General features: G+C 37.6%; 1 protein-coding gene across 4 annotated transcripts in view; it reads right to left on the bottom strand.

Moving 5' to 3' along the window:
* The window catches only part of LOC119788869 (nuclear receptor coactivator 2-like), a 76,507-nt gene that overhangs the window by 38,372 nt on the left and 15,170 nt on the right, over positions 1–22,965 (bottom strand). For 3 of the 4 annotated variants that reach the window (XM_038293565.1, XM_038293566.1, XM_038293562.1), the window contains exon 1: positions 10,360–10,581. The exons of the other annotated variant lie outside the window; for it this stretch is intronic. The gene's annotated coding sequence lies outside the window, so the exon portion shown is untranslated. Of the gene's footprint in view, positions 1–10,359; positions 10,582–22,965 lie in introns of those variants that run through there. 4 annotated transcript variants of the gene reach the window in all.

Genomic DNA, 22,965 nt, shown 5'->3' on the forward strand with positions numbered 1-22,965 from the left:
TTCTCAATTCTCCTTAAGCCGGGCTTACGCTGTTCGATTTTTTTGCCCTTTTCGGGACAAATTTCCAGTTGTGCGAGAATTTTTCATTTGGGTCAACTTTCAGGCTGATCGTGCGTCGCGCATCATTTAGTGTACAGGGGGTAACGAGGGGCGATAAGCAACTCACAACCACCTCCCAATCAGGAATCGTGAGGTAAGGAGAAAATCAAACATGTTGGAAATTCTATCGACCGTCACGGGCAAATCGCTCAATGGGCATTGGCAAACAAGAATTTTTCCTCTCCTTCCTCTTAGATAAAAACACAGAAGCATGGTGAGGATGCAAGTGTAATGGAGTTCTTTCTGTAAAATTGAGAGACCGTAGTGGCCATGTTCGCTCAGCCATGTCTTTGTCCAAATACGTCGCCACCTTTTCTTTTTAGGGATTTCAGCACAAAATTGCACAAATTGCCAAGGCAGCATGTTTCACTCTAGTGAGCTTCATATTCCGCTTCTACTCTTTTGGCTTCCGGATAGACAAGTCCGAGTAGCGCCATACCACTGCGGAGCTGAGTCCAACTTAGTTTTTAGACGTACAGTGTGAGCAGGTAGATCACATCAGAGCGTCGGGCCGCACCATGTGAGAACAAACATCGTGAGCTGTGAACTTTTAAACTCTACAGTTTCGTCGTACAGTGTGAGCAGTAGATGTGTGCAACGATTGAAAATATCATACAGTGTATGCGAATGTATGTAGATGTGAGTGTGTGTGTGAATGGTTGTTCGTACTGTTTTTTCTTCGTGTTGCCCTGCGATAGACTGGTGACCCGTCCAGGGTGGACCCGCCTCTCGCCTTTAGACAGTTGGATTGGGCACCAGCACCCCCGCAACCCCAGCAGGGATAAGCGTGACGGAAAATGGATGGATGGTTGGATGGATGGATAGCCAAAGATTTTTTACGAAATTAAACCTGGTGAAACTCAAACTTTTCCAATTGTGGAGTTCTGGACATTTTTAATTTTAATTTTAAATCTTAAATGTCAAATGTTTATACATTTGTGAAATCTTGGTATAATTACTGCTCTTAATGGGTTGCTTGTTTCAATAATCGATTAATCAAATTTTTCATCCCTAATCTTTTGTTTTTACTATTAATTTGTTGAATATCTTTTTACATTTGATCTTAAAAAAGTATTATGGAGGTTTTACCTATTAAAATTTTTTCCGAGTGGTGATAAGAATTAGCCTCGTGAGACCATCCTGATCTCGTGAGCTTTCAAGGTTTAACTCACAGATCAGTCTGGCTACTTTCCGTTAAAGAAAATTTGGAGCCGTTCACCAAACGAACGTCCAATCAGCGTTGGCTTTGAGGTGTGACGCAACGAGAAGCGTGACAGTTCAGTCTAAAGAACATGGCGGCTTCAGCCGATGAAACTAGCGTTAGCGTGGCTATCGAGCAAGTTTTATCAGAATTACAGAGTATTTCTTCACTGAAAGAAGAGCAAAACACTGCTCTGGAGGCTTTTCTCAGAGGAAAAGATGTTTTTGCTCTTCTCCCGACTGGTTTCGGCAAGAGTTTGATCTATCAATTGGCTTGTGGTTGTGTTTTCGTCGTCTATCACCAACATACGCTAATCAGCTAACCAGTATTTTCGCCCCTTCCCAAAATTACTTTAACGGAAGGTTTCCAGATGGATATGTGCAGCAAATCCATCTGGTGGAGTCAGGTTAGATAAGAATGAACCCTTGTCTTAGTAAAACCCACAATCTTTTATTGGGTTTCCAAAGCCCACTGACACCAACTTGCTAAAAGTAAAGCAAATCCTGCCTGTGTGCTGAGTAGCAAGTCCACTTAAAACCCAAGCTGTACAAATTCCCCCTCTTCAACAATTGCTCCCGTTTCATACCAACCAACGGTATGGTAATGTCTTTGGTCTAGCAAATAAGACTAATTGGTATTTGTATAGCTCTGGGGGCTCACTTTTGGAAGGTTCGGCCATTGCTACTTTCCATTTTTAGAGTAATCATCAACATAAATTAACTAAAGTATTTTCTTTCATTTTCTGAATTGGTGAGACATACACAGTTATTACACTAAGAAATACTCGAAAGCAAAGTAATGAAGGTTAAGGTTTGCCTACATAAAACAAATGGCAGTATAAATACATTAGTGTCTTCAAATGAGGAGAAAATAAAAAATAGCTTACAAGAAATGTTTTTTGTGGTTGGTTCATATGGATGCTACTCTACAGCACATTACTCTGCATGAGTGACTTCATGTAACATTAGAGCCTAATCGATTATAGACTGAATCAATAAGATTGCACATGCCTGTCCAGTTATTAACTCAGCAGTAAGCGTACACACTTATACGCAGACAAAACAACAACACAAACAAGAAATTGTTCTGGGATTGCAATAAATATCAATGGCAAAACTAAAGAAATGCTGAAAGTGTTGTTGAATGTAAAGCAGGATATAAAACTAAGTTCAGCCTTGGTGTCCATAGCCAGCTGCTTCGGAACAGCCAAATTATTCAGCTTACACGTATGAGAAAGCACACTCAGGAAATCATAGCGAAACTTATAGACAGCAAGAAGGAGGGAGAGAAGCTCTACTTGTGCCAGAAACGCTCGCTGTCTTCTGTCCCCTGTGTAATAACTGCAGGGTTGCACTGCAAACACAAATACAATGGTGTCTCAATCTGCACACATGCTCCTGAGCAGGATTTCTTCATCTTCAGCTTGAGTTTCACAGCTGTTTCATAACACAGGGCTGGTGGTCTGATCCTGTCAATATCTCACACTGTGACACAACTACAGACCTTTTTCCTGCAGTATGCGACATATATGCAGAACACATAACACTCTAATCAGATAAGCTCAAAAATTAGCTTAAGTTTCAATGCAATATGTCACCCTCATTGATAACCAAGAGTAATACTTGAGTAAATCATATGATATAAAAAAAAAGAGATAAAGTAGGAGTTTTTACATTGTCAACTGTTGACCAGTTGATCAAAGTCCACCTACAGCTCACTGATTGACTGAACGGCAGCGGGAGCAGCAGCTAGTGTCAGTAAATAAATTAACATACACTCACAGATGAGTGACTTTTTGGTACTCACCCTTTTTATTTTCGCCCAGATAAGAAAGCCTGTGCTCATCAGTTCTGCGACAAACATGTTGTATATGGCACTTTCATCCATCACCACGCAAATTAGTTTGTCAGATGTAAAAAGCTTTTTTAAAAATATTTCCTTAACTGTGTAAGTATTTTGTTTTCTCTTGATTGCTAACTTTAATTCCAAAGACTTTGTACTACACACATGAACAAGCTCAGCAGTGAATTTGTAACAATTATTCTAAAAAGCATTTTCTTACCACACAAAAAACACCCCCCCATTTCACAGTAACTACAGGTGTTCCACAAGGATCTGTTGTAACACCTATTGTTTTTGTTCAGTATGTTTAGCTGAGATAATGAATTTAAGCAAAATTACTTCTATATGCTGATTATATAAGTATGCATACAGTGATGCTGACCAAAGCTGTAGAAGTTGTTCTTCAAATTAAAACAAGCCTTTAAAGTTCCACATTTACAAATTCTATTGTTACAACAAAGAGCTCCATCCCTTTTTTTTAGATCAGAGTTCACGGATTAGCGGACCAGGGTCCGGATCCGGACCCACCTGCTGGCTAAACCAGACCGAACCTGATTTAAAACATTTATAAATTACTGCATGTTTTCCGATGGCAGTGTCTAACATCACTTGCGCTGCTTCTCCTGTTAATACGGTAAAGCCCTCCGAAGCATCCGGGACCAGGCTACACGTGACGCCAATGAGCCAATGAGCTGCTGTCAGTCTGGGTTGCTGCAGCTGCTACTGTTAGACACTGCAGGCAAAGCTGTGGCAAGCCGGGTGATGGGAAAGAAGGAGAAGACGATGATAAAAAGAAAACAGAGAAAGTGTGGACTGCTGGAGGAACTCCGGTGAACTGGTGACAGAAAAATGAAATGGCGTGCTCAAAGATGACCCTGCAGATTTTGAGTATGACATAAAAAATAAATATCGTTCCAGGCTCAAAATGAGCACCTTGATATGTGCTTGAGAACGACTTTATCACCAATCACACCAAAGTTTAAAGCCTTGCAGGTCATTCTAAAGCCCACTTCTCTCATTAAGCCATATAAAAGAAAACAAAAACAAAAAAACAGTCAGCTCAGGTGTTTTAAAAAAAAATTGTCTATATACCAAACTGAAAGAATGTTTGTCTCTACTTCAGTAACAATTTAGACTCTAAAATGAAAAAAACGTTCCATTTCTTATATTTTTTATTTAAAAATGCAATGTATAACATGGACGGATAAACACCTGGATTTTATTTGAGTGTTAAATGCTGTTTAAATATCGGATTATAATAAAATATGTCTCAGGACCTTTACAGGTTGCTGAATTTCTTTATTCTGAACCCGCTGATTTTTAATTGGTTACCCCTAGTTTAGATAGAATAAATATCAAGGGGCTTTAAAACATTATTTTATTGAGGAGCCATAATTCTTTAATAAATTATAACTGCATGAAATTCAAACTTTGATAGTATTAAAATCTGAGAGAATCATTCATATTTTTAAGACCTAACACCAATAAAGGTGTACTCTCTTGTGTTTCCCATGAATATTAATGCGAAAGCACAATGATTTTACATATAAATAGTTCTCATATGACCTCTGGATTTGATCGTCATGACTTTTTTTTATTTTATTTTTTTTATTTAAGTGCCCCACAACAGTTGTTTCCATTTGCGGAAAATTATAATTTCATAATATTTTAAATTAGCAAAATCACACTGTTTACTCTTACTTTATACAACTAGATTCACTGCATGTAGCAGTACTTTGGGAGTTATCCCTCAGTGATTATTGTTGGCGTAGTACAGGGGGGTTAAACATGTTTTTATATTGTGGCCACTTTGGAATCATCAAATTACTAAAAAGGCTGCTTTCAGTTGTATGAATGACTTTTAATTTAATCAATTTATTCACAAAGATCTCTGATATTTTAACTTTCCTCTTTATTTAGTAGCTTTAGCAACTTTAACCTTTTAAAGCAAAACTTTATAACTTTATGACATGACATGCCTTTTTTGGTAGGGCCTGATAAATTGCCAATCAATTATGTTGTTGTGTTTATCTTGTCTACTACAATTGTTGAACACTAAAGTTAATGTCTTGTCTTTTTTGGTTTCAACAAAAATGTTAAAAAAATATAAAACTCTGAGAAAATGTTATGCATGATTTATCTGACAGAGCATTAGATAGATTATCTGGAAATATTTACCCTTCGTCTTTATGTAATCTACAATCCTTGTGGAGCACATTTACTGCCAATCAAAAGAGCATGGCTTTTACTGACTTTTTTTAAAAATCTGACGTGCAAATGAATAAATTAGCCATTCATGGTGTTTCTTATATTCTATTTTGTATCTAAGTCTTTATTTTATTTAACCTTATGTGGCAATAAACTTAACAAAGCACATAAAAGTAAATAATGCCTACAGGTTATTTGATTCCAAGAGAAGTCAAAGAAAAGCCTACATTGTTTACCATTTATCATTCACAGCTATGCTTTGAAGTTTTAGCTTCCAAAACAGCAAATCCGCAAGCATTTATTTACGGCTTTTTTTGGTCAGCCTAAGTTTTTAGCCCAGAAACAATATTTTTAAAAATTGCCTTTTTGGCTAATTTTACAATATTCAGACACCGATAAGCATTTTTGTCATTACATTCTCTTTCCTTTCATAATTTAAATCACATTTAACACTGCTTGAAAGGAAGTTAGTCATCTTTCCCCCCAGTTCATGGATTTAAAATATATTAAGGGATTTCAGAAAAGCCAAAGCTTTTATTTACACCACATAAAAATGATCCATCTACCTTGTATCAATACTTCAAAAAAGTGTCTTGGATTTCATGGTGTGGGGGATATTTTCTAGATATTCTTTAAGTCCCTTAGAACCAACTAAGCGTTGTTTATCAGCAAATACATGTTCATTGATTTCTAGCCAACATATACTCATCTTTAATGATTATTTAAACAGGATAATGCACCGTATCACAATATGAATATCCTCTCAAACTCCTTGCTTTTTAAACTCCTAACAAAACAATGAGTTCCATAGGGATATGCTGCCAATTCAATTGAATTCAGTTCATTTTATTTATATAGAGCCAATTCACAACACATGTCCTCTCAAAGCACTTTAAAGAGACATTTCAACCCGATCATACTGTCAGATTGGTTAAAAATGTTTTATCTAAGGAAAACCAGCTGATTGCGTTGACTTATTGACTTGACGTGTATAATTCTGCACAATCTTTTTGAATTGAAAAAATTAAAAAAGTGGAAAACAACTTGTTATTGCCTAACTAAATTAAATATGACAAAAAAAATGGATGCAGAGTGAATAAATTAATCAGCAATTTGTTGACCCCCTAACAATCGACATTATGCTCCCTTCCCATTGTCAAAAAAAGCTGGGTCTGACCCCTAACTGGCAAGTATCGTGGCCTCTGTCCCCTGGCAGCTGCATGTCTGGTAAGCCAACATACAGGTTTAGCGTTGATGTTGTCCCCAGTGCGACAGAAATCAGGAATGTAAACAATGGAGAGTAACATGGAAGGATGCCAGTGCGAAGTAAGTGTGATTTATTGTTTCTTTCTTTTATGTGTCCAAATCCCTCTTACAAATGCTGCTCCATGTTTATCAAATGTAAACAGGGTTGTTTCGGGTGGTTAAATCACACGCTGGCGGTGTGATGACGTCCATACGTTGTGTTCAATGGTGTCACATAATTTAGCGGGTAAAAACGGGTCTGGTGTTCCCACTGCATGGCGATTGAAGAATTTTGTTCTTACTGACCAATCAGAGAATAGAAAATGCCAATATAGGGGTGGGCCCTCTAGCTGGCCCAGTGGGGCAAATATGAAATCTGGTTGGTTGAAGAAAACATTCCTTACTAATATTGTTAAGGTAGCATCCACTGATCTCTATTCACTGCATTGCTGATAGCCCTACAAAAAGTGAAGCCATTTGCCTCCATATTGGTACTCCCCACGCCCACGGAAAGGCGTCATAAAAATTCCTACATGTGTAGCATTTTGGTGCAAAAGCAAGCAGTTTGCCGGCTGTGAGAAGACGTTTCACTTTCACAGTCATTCGATGTACTAACCAAGAAAGTCCATATATACGCTGATGTATCCTATAGAATAGTATGTAACGTAACATTAGTCTGGCTATCTGGGACCGACTCGAAGACATTGACTGAATTAGCCACTGATATTGTGTCTAACGGTAGAAAATAGAAAGTATAGTAAATAGAAAGTTATTCACTGTGAAATGTCAATGTAGTAATTCTATATTAAGTAGATAAAGCTGTCGTTTTTGTAGTGATTATTGTATGTGCTGAAATATATTGCATGTTATATTGATGAAAAAAAAGCAACTCATACATCATTCATGCAAATTTTGCAAATAAGAAAATAGTATTGCATTAACAGACATGTAATGTAATTTAGTGAATTGATGTGAAATCTTGAAATTATAATAGGTAATTACCACAAAAATGTCATCAATATATGTATATTACATGTACATAATTAATGAACATTTAGCACCTTTGGCACATCTGCATTATTGTGCTTCATTAACACTTTAATTTTGCTGAGATGGATTTGTAAAATATTTTATATTATATAATTTATAGACTTCATTGACTTTATAATGACTATGCAATGTGATGTGCCTATTTTTTTATCATAACTTACAGTAATCTACTTATGCTATGAAACAGCAAGTGTGTGTCCAAATAACGAATTTATCTTTTTTTCAAAAGTCTTGAGCCCCCTGAAAAATGTCGTCGTTGTTCAATGCTGTAGCGCACGTATTGTTTTCATTACAACTGGTCTAACTAGGGAGTACCAATATGGCAGCCGGTGGCTTCACTCCACCCCATTAGACCAACGGGCTATCAGCAATCCAGTGAATAGAGATCAGTGGTAGCATCAGCCAGCACTGCTGATTCTGAAGGCTTTGAATACCCTAAAAGCCCATCACCACCTGATTTCTTTAATGTTAAGTATGTTTAAACATTTAATCCACAGGTTAAAGGCCAGTTTGAGCAGCCTTTTTAGCTTCATCTAGTCTGTTCTTGTTTGGCTGTGACTCCATGATCAGCTGTGCGGCTAAGATCAACACCTTTGATGTTGGAGATTAGCCTGTTTTTCAGTGTAGTCCTGTTTCTCTGACTGATTAACTGTATTTGATTAACTTTCATCCTCTGATATGGGAGTTGCTAGCTCATTTGCCTGGCTGTGTGTTTCCAGGATGTAGCCACCTGTGGAACTGGTTGACCTCTTTTTGTATGTCTGCTTCGTTCTCCTTGGACCCCATCCGCTCACACTGAGCTTGGTTATGCTGGAGGTTTCTTCCTGTTAAAAGAGAGCTTTCCTCTCCACTGCTACTACATGGATGCTTGGTTTGAGGGATTGCTTTCGAGTCAATGAGTCGATTCAATCAGCTTGTTTCTAAAGATAGAAAACTTTGAACCCATCTTACTGTGTGATCTTGTTGAATTGTCTCGGTAAAGTGCTTTGAGATGATGCGTGTTGTGAATTGCCGCTTTATAAATAAACTGAATTTAATCAAATTATATGTGAGTAGGAACATAGACTAACCAGTAAATTGAGAACATTGCCTTATGGTTTGACACTTCACCAATAGACCAGCGCAGCGTTCCCCTCCGCGATCTGCCACCTTAACGTAGTGGAGGATTTTCAGTGCTCCAATGATCTTATGTTTTGGGGTCTTAAATGTACCTGGTAAGGTCTCCCAAGACAAACAGGTGCTGGTTGATGGGTAAGATAACCGGGGGTTCAAAAAGCCCTTATGATGAAGATGAAATCAGGCAAAAAATGTTGCCCGGTGCGGCAGAGCTGGGCCCTGACCTTAGAGCCAGGCCTGGGGTGGGGTTTGTCTGTAAGTGTCTGGTTTTTGGGTTCCTCCTCATGGTACTTTGCCAGGCTAAGCCCGAAGGAGGGACACAAGGCCTTCCACCCGAGGGCCTGCTACCTGCAGAGAGAACCATGAGGGACTGGTGCGAAGAGGATTGGGCAGCAGTTAGAGATGGACCTGATCCTATGACACATAAAAATTGCTCTGGGGGGTGTAGAATGTCACCTTTATGTGGGGAATGGGTCTGCGCTTGTGCAGGAGGTGGAAGTGCTCTCATTTGATGATGTCAATGATATTGCAGTAAGTTGCTTTCAAAGCCTCTTTTGACAAGCTTTGTTTTGCGAGGTTTTGGGGGAGGTGTGCAGAAACTTGTAAAAAGTTATTCAAATTAAGCGCTTTTATCCCCGCCCAGCTGTCTCCCAAACTGAATGGAACAACCTTCCAAAATAGTTTTCTCCTGTACTGTAGAATTCTGAGATTCAAAATGCCATATCTTCCGCAATAATTTTTCAATTTCCACAAGTTTGACATCACTGGAAAGCTTACACCCCATTCTTTCAGGGTCTGTAAAGAACTGATAACCACCATTTGTAGACTTTTCTTATGGTTTCCCCAAGGCATGTTAAATTTAGCTATTGAGAGAAATGTCTGGATGGTATTTTTTTTTAACCACTTGGACATTTCTAAAAGCAGGAGAGACACAAATACAGGCACAATGTGGATTTTTTTTTATGTCAGGGCTCTTTTAGAATTCCCTTGTTTGTCTAAGATGAAAATTACCTGTAATAATTGTCTGTAAATACTGGCAACCTGCTGTTAATGGATGAGCATTACCAACAGTTGTTGTGAAAGCAGGTAAAGCAATGGGCTGTTTAGACCTTAGGTGGCAGGGCAGCTTCAGGCCTGCTGACTCCACAATCTGTGAGCCACCAGTCCATTGTAACCACTCCCCTTCACAACACACACCAACATAGTGTCACAACCTACAACAACAATACATGACAGCTCAAAGTCCGGGACTGAGTAAGACGACCACACCAACTGGGAGAACTGAATTAATCTCTGGTTAGTCATACTGAAACATAGCATGTTTTCTAAAGTGCAAACTAGTTTAAAAGTAAGGTTTCTTAAGTCTTCAAAAATATTTTCTTTGAGACTGTATAAAAAAGAAGAAAATTAAAAGTGACATAAGAATATAAAACTTGTTAAATAACAAATCAGTATCTTTGGGACATCCTTAAAGTACAATTTTAACCTTCACCTTACATATAAAAAAAAAGAAAAAAACTATGATTACAAAAATAAACTTATAACCTCTAACCTGACAGTGCCTTTAAATGTGCAATCAGATTCTAACAGTAACTTACCTCTGCCAATAACTGAAGCAGTCCATAACCATTTGCAAGTCGGCCGAAAATCTCATGCCAACCAAGTAAGCGTGCTGGTTTTCACACAGTGCACGCAATAAACACACACAAACATGCACACACACACGTCACTGTCATCTGCACGTTGTATACTTCCCTTCTCTGCTCTGTGAGATTACCCGTGTGTGTGTCATCTGCATCTAATCACAGCTGACTAACTACATGCCACAAATCCTCTCTGCTCTATGTCCCCTCCCCCTGCCTCTCTCCCTCTCTCACACACACACACAAGCACTTACCCCCGTCTCCTCCCACCATACATGCACACTCCTCCCTTCTATTAGCTGATGTCTAGAAAAAAAAAACTCTCTCTCTTATCTCACACAGCCTTTCTAGGTACAAAAGGATTTGCATGACCTGTTGTCCTTTTGTTTGGTTGTATCGTATTGTGCATTTTATTTTCATTGTACAACAGAGGCTTTTTAAAAGCTTTTACAGGTAACTTAAAAACAATATATGTATATATATATATATAATTAGGAAAAACAAAAGCCAGTTAAAGCATAAAAAACAGTGAGTTACTTTACATTAGGCACCTCCATAATTAATATTGTTGCTGCTTCAAAGAAAGGCTCTGGACAAAGTAATACAGCCAGACCACAGACGAAAAAACAAGCAGCAGAGAACATCACAACGTTGAAGGTAATTCAGTGAACAACTGCAGCTTCCCACATAAACAGGACTACAAGCACAGACACACACACAATCTCACAAACGCTGTCAGCCTAACTGCCTCCCTCACATCTTTGTCAGCTTTCACTTTCTATGTTGTCATGTCAGGGTGTTCCTGTTTGCCTCAGTAGTTTGTTGTGCTTTCTGGAAATTTCTACTTTCAAAGCTTGGCTCTAAAAACTCTATTATCAGCATTCATAAAATAGTCCCCCCCTCCCCATTCATGTGATCTTGTTGTACACTTGAGATAATGAATTTACAGTCACATACTGCTCAGGTCTGTTAGGCTACTAAAAGGAAATCAGATGGACAATCTAAAAACATTTTGCAGAAACAGGTGGCTAAAAAGATAAAGTTGTTGTAAGAATGAATCTTGAGACCAGGGGTTTGTTTCACAAAGCAGGTTTACCGAAAACTAAGTTTTTTAAACCTGAAAACAGGGAAACTTTGACTTTTCCGTTTCACAAAGAGATTTTACTCAACATCTGTTTCAGTCACCGTAGTAAAATCCTGTCTCCGCTCTCAGCCAATCATGTCGTTTTATTTCCTGATTTAGTATGATTTTTGTCGTATTCATGTGCACAAAAAAAAAAAATTAATATATATATATATATATATATATATATATATTAATTTTTTTTTTATACCAAAATATATTTGTTTTTGGTTTGTTTAATATGAGCATGATGGGGATCATTTTAATTTTATTCAGTTATATTTAAAGTACATGAAGAACCACTAAAATAATTTTCAGATTACACATAAATAGATTCATTAATTTCACAGGAAAAAGGAATTCCTTTAGGGTAAGGATTAGGATTCACTCAATGATAAAAATCTAATGAGCCTACTGGCACAATCTGAAGCCATTCTATGGGCCGGATAACCTCTAATAACAACCATTTATTGGGACGATAACACCTGAAGTGCGGCTTCAAACAGCCACTTAGTATTTACCATGTAAAAGAAGACTGAATCAACATTAGGATGGACCCATGGGATGATGCACAGGTTCTATATATAAAAACAATGTTTTGAGACTTAATTTTCACCTGCTGACAGAAGATTTCACATAAAGATACACTGATCCACTACCATTCAAAAAATAATCCTGCAACACAACATACATCCTGATATGTACTAGTTTTTCTGAATATGTTTCCATAATATCTTCTTTGTCTAAATTACCATTTCAAACAAAATGACATTCTCTGCATCTAGAATAAACATTCTGGATGTCTAGAAATTAATTTCAGATCTCCATATTCCTAATATTAGTGGTCAGCATTTGTATTATTTTAACTATGAAAAAAGGTATTTCAGATATCATAAATACACATTCAGTCAAGCTGATAAATGTCAGAATGGCCAATTAAAAGGTATAAACATTTCTAAATATATAAAACTTTATTTTTACCGATATAATTTTGTATTTTTTACTTTATAAAATTCAGTTGCTGCTACAAAAATGTGATTTAGAAAATATATTTTTACAGTTCTATCTAGAAGTGTAATTTTTATCAGGAAGATTCTTATGTTAGTGATCTACAAATGGAAAAACAGAGAGGAGAGTTAGAGAGAGAATAAATGTAAAATCGGCCTGCCATAGCCCACTTCATATAAACGTATGCATTAAATCGAGCCACAATCTTCTCCTTCGCCATCTTCCTCTTTTTTGCAGCTATAGGGCCGTTTCTGTCTTTTAAACACATCTCCTTTTTTTACTTTTTCATTAAAATCTCTGGTTCCAGTGGGATGAAATAGGCACTTCTTGTTGCCTCACTGCATGAAAAGTGGGATTTTCGTCAATATGCTGCACTGTAGATTGTCGTGGAACTTCAGGTTAGCGGCAGTTTACGACAATTTGCAGGCTTCGCCGAAAACTCCCCTAAATTGTCAGAAATTGACGTGGACTTTGTTAGGCAGTGTTCCCCCCATGCCTCCCCCCCATGGAATTCTAGGGGAGGCTTTAACATGTAAATGAACATGCTGTGAGCTATACAAATGCAAATCAGGGTTGCAGGGGGGGTTTTACTCCAAGTGACATTTTTCTAAAAGGTAAGAAATCTCTGATACAAAGAGATCAGGCTCAGTATAGCCTCTTACATTTTAGCTTGAATTGATTTATTTAATTAAAGTATAGAGACCAAAACAGATCTTTAGCTGACAGAGCAATACATTTAGAGCAGTAATTATTAAAAAAAAAAAAAATTGCATTTAAGATAAAAAATAAAATGTTGTCTGTCAATATGCTCAATTCACAATAACTTAAGTGGAAAAGTTTCAAGAAATGAGTCTGAGATGATTCACTTTATAACATGGCGCATTATCCTGTTGGAAGTAACCATCAGAAGATTGGTACACTGTGGTCATAAGGTCCGGCCAGGTCAAGATCCGCAATTGCAATCGCACCAAACAGGAAAAAGAGCATCGACAAATTCCGGTTCGTCAAATTAAAATATAGCAGCAACAGATCGGTGACTGGAAATGATAGCACAATTCTTATATATAAAAAAAAAAACTAACACCGTTTATTTAAATGATTGGATCCAAACTATTGGTTATTCACCAACGAGGAAGCAGATTTCTCATCTCCATCAAAATATTTATTTTATACCGAGGGACTTAAACTTTAATCAAATCCATTCAAAAGAAACTTCTTATTACAGGAATGAAAAGAGATGCTGAGTTTGGGAGAAGAGAGCAAGTTCATTCAAAAAAAGCAGTTTTGAATTATCCTTATCCCCGTTACAAAAATCTACAAAAATATAAATATATATTTGGGCAGAAACTGAACATATGCTGGATGATGGTGGGATTTTTTTTATATGTCATATTAAATTAAGCGCTCACAGGGTTCATACAGGAATGAGTGACTCTAATTTAATGCTATTTGAAATGATTTTAATGCCATCAACAAGAACCATGTACACAAGTTATTAGTGTACATGAAATATGAAGGAGCTGCAAGCATAGTTCCATGACTCCTGTATGTATGTAAACACACACACACACATATATACGTATATATATATCCTCTAGCTTTTTCTCCGCCTGGAGCGATATAATATATCTGACGAAATTGTTTTTATAAGCATTTTTTATTAAAGAATTATAAATACTTCGATAAACATATTTAAATAATTTTAGTGCCAATTAAGGCCTTGATTTAAAAAAAATGAATGATTTTTTTATGATTTTTATTGATCCGCGGAAACCCTGGTTCATCTCGCGCATGCTCTTTACGATCTCCAAGAAACTCAGAGCGGCGCGGTGTGCAGCCACAGTGGAGGATGTATGCTTTGCTTTGTGCAGGCGGTCTGGAGCGTCTGGATTTCGGGGTAAAACTCCTCTTGGACGCGATGGCGACTCTGCATCGAACAAGACGAACTCAAAGAAGAGATGCTAGCGGTAAATATATGTTCGATTACTGCCTGCTAAGCTAAAAGCAGCCTAGCCTAAGCTACGGTTAAAAGCAGCCTAGCCTAAGCTACCGCTAATAGTAGCCTTGCAAGAACAAGCTTTATTAAAGTGTATTTTTTGTGATTCACAGGAAGCAGTACGCCGTCTTCACAACTCGGAGACTAATTGCAGGCGCTATGAACCGGAGCAAGGGTAAGATTTAAAGAATATGCTTTCATTCTGCGGTAAAAGGCAATGGATACGGATAGATACTGATCAAAGCTTTACATTTTGTTTTCACAGACTACTGTCGCCTCACAATGAGGCGGTGACCTCCTATTTGCTCGGAGCCATATTAGCAAGTCCAGATTTGCACAATGTTGATAAAGACGACATTGTGTGTAAGTGACTTGTTTTAATGTTTTCTCCTTCCTTGTTACTGTGACTTGCGTTTGATTTTTTATTCATACCACTCTCATTTAATTGTTTTCCAGCTGCCTGTAAGACGTATTTTCAGACGGTACGCAGGAGCTTCAGATATACGCAGCCAGCCAACACGCTGCGTGCGGAGGCAATCTGCTCGGAGTCGGGCCAGAAGAAAGAGGGTAAGACTTTATTTGGTGACTATTTTTCAGGTGCATTAATAGATGTGTTGTGTCCATACGCAGTGCGCTGATTCATTGGTTTTTTTTTTCAGCTGCTGAAAGCGAGGCAGAGTGTGCTAGCAGATGAGGAAGTGGAACTCTGGAAGTCCGCCTTCGTCGGCGGTGTCTCTGGATGGATTGTACGGTCGCCGCCACTTCATAGGCCGGATCTCACTGAACTCTGTGTTAAGCTGCAGTCCCGGTTAGAAGCGATGCCGAAGTACAGGGCCGCGCACAGTAGGCGTCTGCACATCGGACCTGCCTCGGAGGGAATGCTGCCAGCTACCTCCAACCCCGAGGAAGCAAACGGACCGTTCACGGACTTTTAATTTTTAGAAACGCATGTGTTTGGATACGCGTTGTATATAGTTGTGTGTGTTTCAATAAAGCCCTTTCTTTGCATAAACAGCTTCCTGGCAAATGTTCATTTCCTGTATAAATTCATTCACGTCCTTGATGGTAGCATAATAATTGTGTAGTAGTGTAGGATAACATAAATACACACCATATGAATGAATAAATATATGAATGAATAAATATATGAATGAATAAATATATATATATATATATATATATATATATATATATATATGAATAAATATATATATGTAAATTTATATGTAAATATATATATATATATGCTAACCAATCACGAGCGACTTTACTTGTTTAAAAAGAAGTGGTTCCGTCCAATACTCAGTAAGAAAATTAAAGCCTGGCGTGGCCACGTGTGGTTTTGCTGCCAATCACGAGCGATTTCACTTGTTTGAGAATAGTGGTTTCAGCCAATACTGAGAAGGTTATTCAAGCCAGACCTGGCCAGCTGCGCGGGTTTGCTGCATTCATATGCTAATTAGGGCCATTAGTACAGCTGATCGCTCTCCACATACGTCAAAGTCCGTTTCCGACAATTTGTGGCACGACAAACGCGGACAAGCACTGGTTGCAAATTGTCGGAAACTGACGAAAATCAGGCAGATCTGCGGGAGTTTACGGGGGTTTACGGGGACGAAAATCTCACTTTTCATGCAGTGCCTGTTGTCATGGTCACTCGGTGCTCCACTAATAATGGCTTTTCATAGTTATTACATACTTGCTAAACTCTGAGTGGTTCTACTTGGAGTTGATTGAACTAATTGATAGCAGCCGTTGAGAAACCAAAAAGTCAAAATTCCCATCATTAGATTAATTTAGACTTGTGGATTTGAATCTGAGTTTGTTAAATCTGCGTTTATTATCACACACCACAAGGCACCAAGGATCCGATGCACTAATGAAGCTAAAGATTTGCTCCCAAAATCTAAACTCTGCTCCACGCGGAAAGGTATCCAGTGCAATGGTGACTAAAAAACGTCTTTACCAGACCAGCTTAACATCTTCTCTTGGAAGAGGCAAAAGATTGGCAGAAGACACACAGCTGATGCCATAAGACATAACTGGCCCCCATAATCTAACAGCATCAGGTGCTGGAAGCCCCGTTTGCCATCAACTTTAGCAAAACAACAGGACTGGATGAAATACCAGGAAAGGTGCTGAAAATATTCATGAAGGCTATAGTTTCCACCTGCCTGAAAACTACCACTAAATCCACTACCTTGTCAAGAGTTGGATTACCGAACAGTAGCGATGGTACCGGTGAACAAGCAATGCTTACAGATACTGGTCTAAAGTGCTGTATAGATAAAAACATAGGCGGATCTACTGGGGTGGCATAGGGTGGCAAATGCCACCCTAAATGACAGCCTTGCCACCCCTGCTGCCACCCCAGTTGGTGGTAGGGGTGGCGAGGCTTATAAATTATGGATCATTTGAGAATTACGAACGCTAATTTCCAATGTTGGACTGCAGTGAATGCAGCACGAGATGACGCGAGAGCGACTGAGACTGATTGTTTTGAAAACCGAGCGGGGCAAAGCGAGGGAGCCAGGGGTGATGGGGAGAGGAGACACAGGATGAAACAGGTAAAAACTGTTTAACTCTCTATCGAGAAATGAAATCATAATGAAAGCACAATGTTGCTAGCATAGCTGCAATGCTGATTTACAGATGATAAAAATCAGGTTGCAGAACGTTATTTCTCTATCTATGATGTTAGTTAGGCCTGACGTCTCAGGCTCATTAAGACATATTTGCGGTCAACTATGACAGAAAAGAGACGATCAAGTTTGGTTGAACTCAAATCAAAACACACAAAGGCATTGGATCTAGATAAATTAGTGAAGCGTTTTGCTGAGCAACATGGAAATAACTGCATTCAGCTGTTATAGTCATGTCAACTTTCTGTTCTGCTCTCTGGTGAGCCTTTACAGAGCTGCTACATTTTGTTTTAGGACCTGAGAAAATCTGATATTTCCTTTAATAAAACCAAAAGGGTTAAAAGTTAAAAATGTGATACTGGTGTGAATCCTGCTTAATATGAAGCAGTGTTGTTGTTTCTTTTTTGTATATATATGAAATTATCCAGAAATGACCTGTATGAACCTTCTCACAAGCAAAATGTATTTTTATGTTGCTTTATTTCAGATTTGTGGAGATTTTGATGTAACATACAGAACCTGCCTTTTTGTTGATTTGTTGATACAGCAGTATGGAGGACCAACTCTGGCTTATTTAAAAATAAATACAGAAATAAATAAATGCTCAATAAATATATAAGCATACAATTAATTGCCACCAAAAATACAAACAACAAATAAATGTAAGTAGAAATTAAATTATACAGCTAGTCATAAAGGTATATAACTCTTTTTATTTCTTTGCCTTTTTAATATGTACCCTATTTATTTTTTTGTCATTTATTATCTTCAACTTCATTTTTTAATTACTTATATTTTTAAGTATTTATTTATGTGCATGTTATCATATTTTTGTCTGTTTTATTCTTCCTTTGTATTTTTTTTACCCTAGTTATTTCTTCGCCGCTATTTCTTTCTGCCTGCCCTTTTAACATTTCTGCCTGCCATTATAATATAATTTCTAATTACATTTATTTGTTGGTTGTATTTTTGGTGGCAATTAATTGTATGCTTATTTATTTATTGAGCATTTATTTATTTCTCTATTTATTTTTAAATATGGCAGAGTTGGTCCTCCATATACAGCTCTATCTACAGCAGATCTACATGCATGAAATGTCCCTTTCATGTTGCCGTAACTGCTGTATGTCAAGTTACTGAGGAACAAATGGGGTAAATGTGTGTTCAGAGCAAACAATACATAGATGTCTGGAACCTTGTTTGGTGCCTTGACCCATTTATTTCTACTGTGTAGTTCTGCTCACTTTAGTACAGCTCAGTCCATAGATCTCTGATGGGGAACTTTTTCTTTCTATAGTTTCTTCTTGTGCAAATGCTGCAAAGCTGCCTCTCTGACAGTCAATCTCACACATCTGCGACTCAACACCTGTGTCTCACCTTAATACCTTTCCTGTCATAAGGCCCCTCTAGAAGTAGTGTTATCATTCTTCTATCTCCTATTAAGTAAGATCCCATTGTACGATGTATTATTAATATGAACTGTTTCACATGAAACACTAGTACTGTACATACTATTCTCACCAAGCTGTGATAACTGTGATTAAATTCAGTGTAAACAAATGCCATATCTTGCCACCCCTAAAAAATTCCTGCCCCCCTCTTGCCACCCCATAAATATTTTTCTAGGTCCGCCCCTGGATAAAAACTGACCCACCAAATCCCTTTAAAAGATTCTGTACAGTTACAATATCCTTTAAATATATTTCCTGCGGTAAAACAACTATGCAGTACTATGCATTGGCTTGTTTGATTATTTTTGTTGATAAAAAAATTCATAATATATAGTGTAGCTTTTAGAGCATTTGTCCATCTGTTCATTCAACGTTTGCCACTGCAGACACTAAAACAGAACAACAATAGTCAATCTGAGAACACAACCTGTTTTACTTAGATAATGCACTAACAACATTCAGTTGACATTCACCACAAAACAAATGACTGGGTCAAAACCTGTCTGGCAACAATAGGTGGACCCAGACAACTTGAGAAGGGGGTTTTGGTTGTTGTGGTTAATGAATATGCAAAGTAGTAATGTCACCTTCTTTAAAACAGTAAATAGTCTTTACATAAAGATCAGAGTTTTTTTTTTTAAATAAGCAAAGTTTAATGTTTATAATAGGAGAGAATCCTAGTATTTTGAATTTTTTTTTTATTTAAATAAAGATTTTTAACTGATTTATGATCTACAAGTACATCCAACAACCACACCCCGGGTCAAATGTGTGGATAGGTGCTTGATAAATACTATGCTGAGCTTTTATAATGAAATAGTTGAGCTGAATATCACCCTAATCATCCCCCACTGGTTATTGTGGAAGTCTAACTCGAGCCAGCAGTAACACAGAAACCTGGAGCTTTTCCCAGATAACGACAGCAGCCTAAGAGGATGAGCTGGGGCGCGTTCAGACATTTTTCACACCATGGGTTTGACCTGTACCAGTGTGGTGCTGTTCCAGGTTCAGAGAGTTCCCACTGGTTATGGGGTTCACGTTTATGAGAAAGAGATTGTGCCTTTTCTATTTGAACAGCTGAAGCTGAAGGAAAAGCTGTTTGAATCTCTTTAATCAGTGCATAGTTGCTGATCCTTGTTTTCATGAAATTGAGAGTTGCGTTGCGACTGTCGAGTCTGGGATCGGGTATCATGTTGCTGTTTCCTAAACAAAAACACCAGAGGAGTGTACCTGTCCACTGGGTGTGAACAGGTAGACTCCTCTGCCTCACCTTATATAATCTGTTTAGAACCTCACCTTTTCAGGAAATGTTGCATGTTTTTCCTGTGAATCACATCTTCTCCTCAACCTTTTTAAAATAACTTACTAATAGCAAAACAGTTTTCATTGGCATTTCAGACATTTTTTCTATTATTTTTTTTTGGCAGTAAATTTAGCAGAGCTGCTTTTCAAAATCCACTGTTTTCAGCATCCTGCTGGGATTTTGTGTGACAAACTAATACATAGTAGGGCATTGTTGTGAAGTAGGAAGAAAATTGATCATTCTTATAACTTTTAAGTAAAAGTGCTGAATTGTTTTGTATTTAACACTGCAGAGCACAAACAAATGCCTTTAGAATTCACCTCATCAATACAAAAAATCACCCTGTGAATTTAAGTCCAACTTTTCTGAGAAGGTCTCTTAAATATTATGGATTTTTTTTTTTTTAACAGGCAGAATGATGAAGATTAAGCCACACAGCAGACAGAGAGAACATTTTAAACTTTAAAGCAAAGTTAGAGTCTCTCAATCCTTAAACATTTCACACAGTATTGCAAATCTTTGAAGATATCTGTAGGTCATAAACTTACAGTAGAAGCCAGAGGATAAGGTTAAATGTAAACGTAGCACCCAGAGTGTGAAATAAGTCCACCGTTTTAACGCAAAATGGAATTAATTGGCTCCATCTTATCAACGTGGTGTAATTGAAAAGGTTTTTGGCTGCATCATCCCACTTTGGTTCTAATATGACTAATAAGACTTAACAGAAACTTACATTTTAGGCAGAGGCTCAACGAACACTAATTTTTAGAAAAGTTGTGGAAAAAAACAAGCATAGGAATAAACATTCCAGCAAGACAACAATCCTCAACTAAATGCTCGAGTTGCAATGGACAAAACATATTCATATAAAGTAAAAACAGTCAATATTTAAATCCAATTGAGAACATGTAAAAGGAAAAATATTTAAAAGGTACCATTCAAGTTTTTAAATCTAATTTGGTGCTTTATAACTTAACTCAATCTCAGACGCTTCGGATGTTATCATCCTAATTAAATGGATGTTATTAGCAGTTATCAGTCCCATAGAATGGCTTCAGATTTAGCCTCCTAGGCTCAGTGGAATCGTAATTCTAACCCTAAAGTAGTTCCTTTTTTAGCTGCAGAATTAATGTATTTATGCATAATCTGAACCTAATTTTAGCAGTTCTTTATCTATTGTTAAAAAAATTAGTTGATTGACATGTCGCTCATGTCGAAAAATATCATATCCTGTCAACTAAGATGTTTTTGAACACCACATTAAGTCCATGCGACTGAATAATATGGAATTCACTCAAAGTAAAGCTTTTAAATGCATTTTTTTTCTTTTTGCAAGAAGTTAGGCCTTTAATAAAGTATGAAGTAGGTAAATAGAAAGTGAAACTAAGGTTTCAGACATAGCCAAAGTGGCTATTAGCAACGATAAGCTGTATATAATCGGCCATTGGAAACCTACTAGAGGGTAGAGGAAGTATATTCTGAAGCCATTCTATGGGACTAATAACCGCTAATAACGGCCATTTATTGCTTGATCACATCAGAAAACATATATCAATCTCAGCCTATCTTAGTCTTCAGTCTAATATTAGTTATAATCGAAAAAGTTGTTTTTTTTTGGGTCCAAAATCCAAAGTATCTGCTGGCTCCTCTTCTTATTTCATACACGACTTGATCCAGATGGTTTGGTCCTGTGCAAGTGGGACTGCTGCCTTTGCAGTTACTTCGAACATGGAGAACTCAAACAACTGAAAACTTCAGCACACACCTGCCACTGCTGCACGTCTTTTTAGGTTGTCTGTGTGGGTTCATTCGTGTGTCTGTGTAGGAGGGACAGACAGCTGATCTCTTCCCAACTGCTGTGCAAACTTCACAAATTGCACACGCAAGCACAAATGGCTACCCTGTATGCTCGATGGCACAAGGAACCCATGTGCCTAGGATTGATCATTAATTTTAGGAGGACGTTTTTATTGTCTACTTCAGACAGAAATTATGGATAAAAGCAAAAACAAATTTAATGTAGCAGGATAATATCAATCTGAAGCAATGCAGAAAATTCAAACTACAATGAGAGTATATTTCTACTTCAAAGATTTAAAAACTCACTTTAATCTACATTAAAAAATATAAACAGGACATGTTTGATCATCATTCCTATTTAAAAGATTTATTTGAAAGGTTTGAGGTGTGTAATCAACATGGGAGAAGGTTGATAGTTAGGGTTTTTGTAAACTACTTCTATTATAACTTATGTTTTATGAAAAAAAAACAAGTTGTCTTTTTTTTCTTTTTGTAGAATCCACCTGAAAATGTGCATGTCCTTACCATCTGCACTTATTTCACAAAATATACCACATTCAACACAAGACAAAGTTTATCCTGCACAGGCAAAGCTGCAGGTATATACTGGAGCCTGCTGTGGAGTGTTCGACTGTTAATTATTTGCATATTCGACACTGTGGTAAGGAAACTACAGTGCAGGCAAGGGTTGATGGAAGAGCACAAGGGAGCCGTGGAGTCAACGAGGGCCATGCAGAGAGACGGCCTACTTCCTGACTGTGATTAATTTCTGTAACCAAGCAGTTCTATGGTAACACGGACATGCGTAGCTCCGCTGAGCTCAGGGCTCCTTTAGAGTGCAGTCACATACAGTACCTGAAACATGCAAGTTCCGATCAGAATCCCATTTATGAACACTAAATCATAATGCACACATTGACCTGTAAAGGTATTCACGGCCCCTGAAACTTCCCACCCACATCTTTCAGTAGTTCTCTAATTTGTATGTGATTGACCAACACATTAATTATGTGTCTGTTCTGTGTTGCAGAACCATCTGTCCATACAGTTTAGATGTAGGTCACCTCTACCAGCTTTGCACAGTGACAGACTGATGAGATTTCCTCCCCTTCTTCTTTGCAAAATAGCTCCAGTTCCATCAGATTGGATGGAAGATGGCAGTAATTATTAATGTTTAGATCTGATCTCTGACTCTCAGGATTCACACTGGGCCATTATAACAGATTAACTTGCTGTTG

Source organism: Cyprinodon tularosa, unplaced genomic scaffold, assembly GCF_016077235.1.
Source record: "Cyprinodon tularosa strain WSP-4 unplaced genomic scaffold, ASM1607723v1 ctg329, whole genome shotgun sequence".
Lineage (NCBI taxonomy): Eukaryota > Metazoa > Chordata > Actinopteri > Cyprinodontiformes > Cyprinodontidae > Cyprinodon > Cyprinodon tularosa.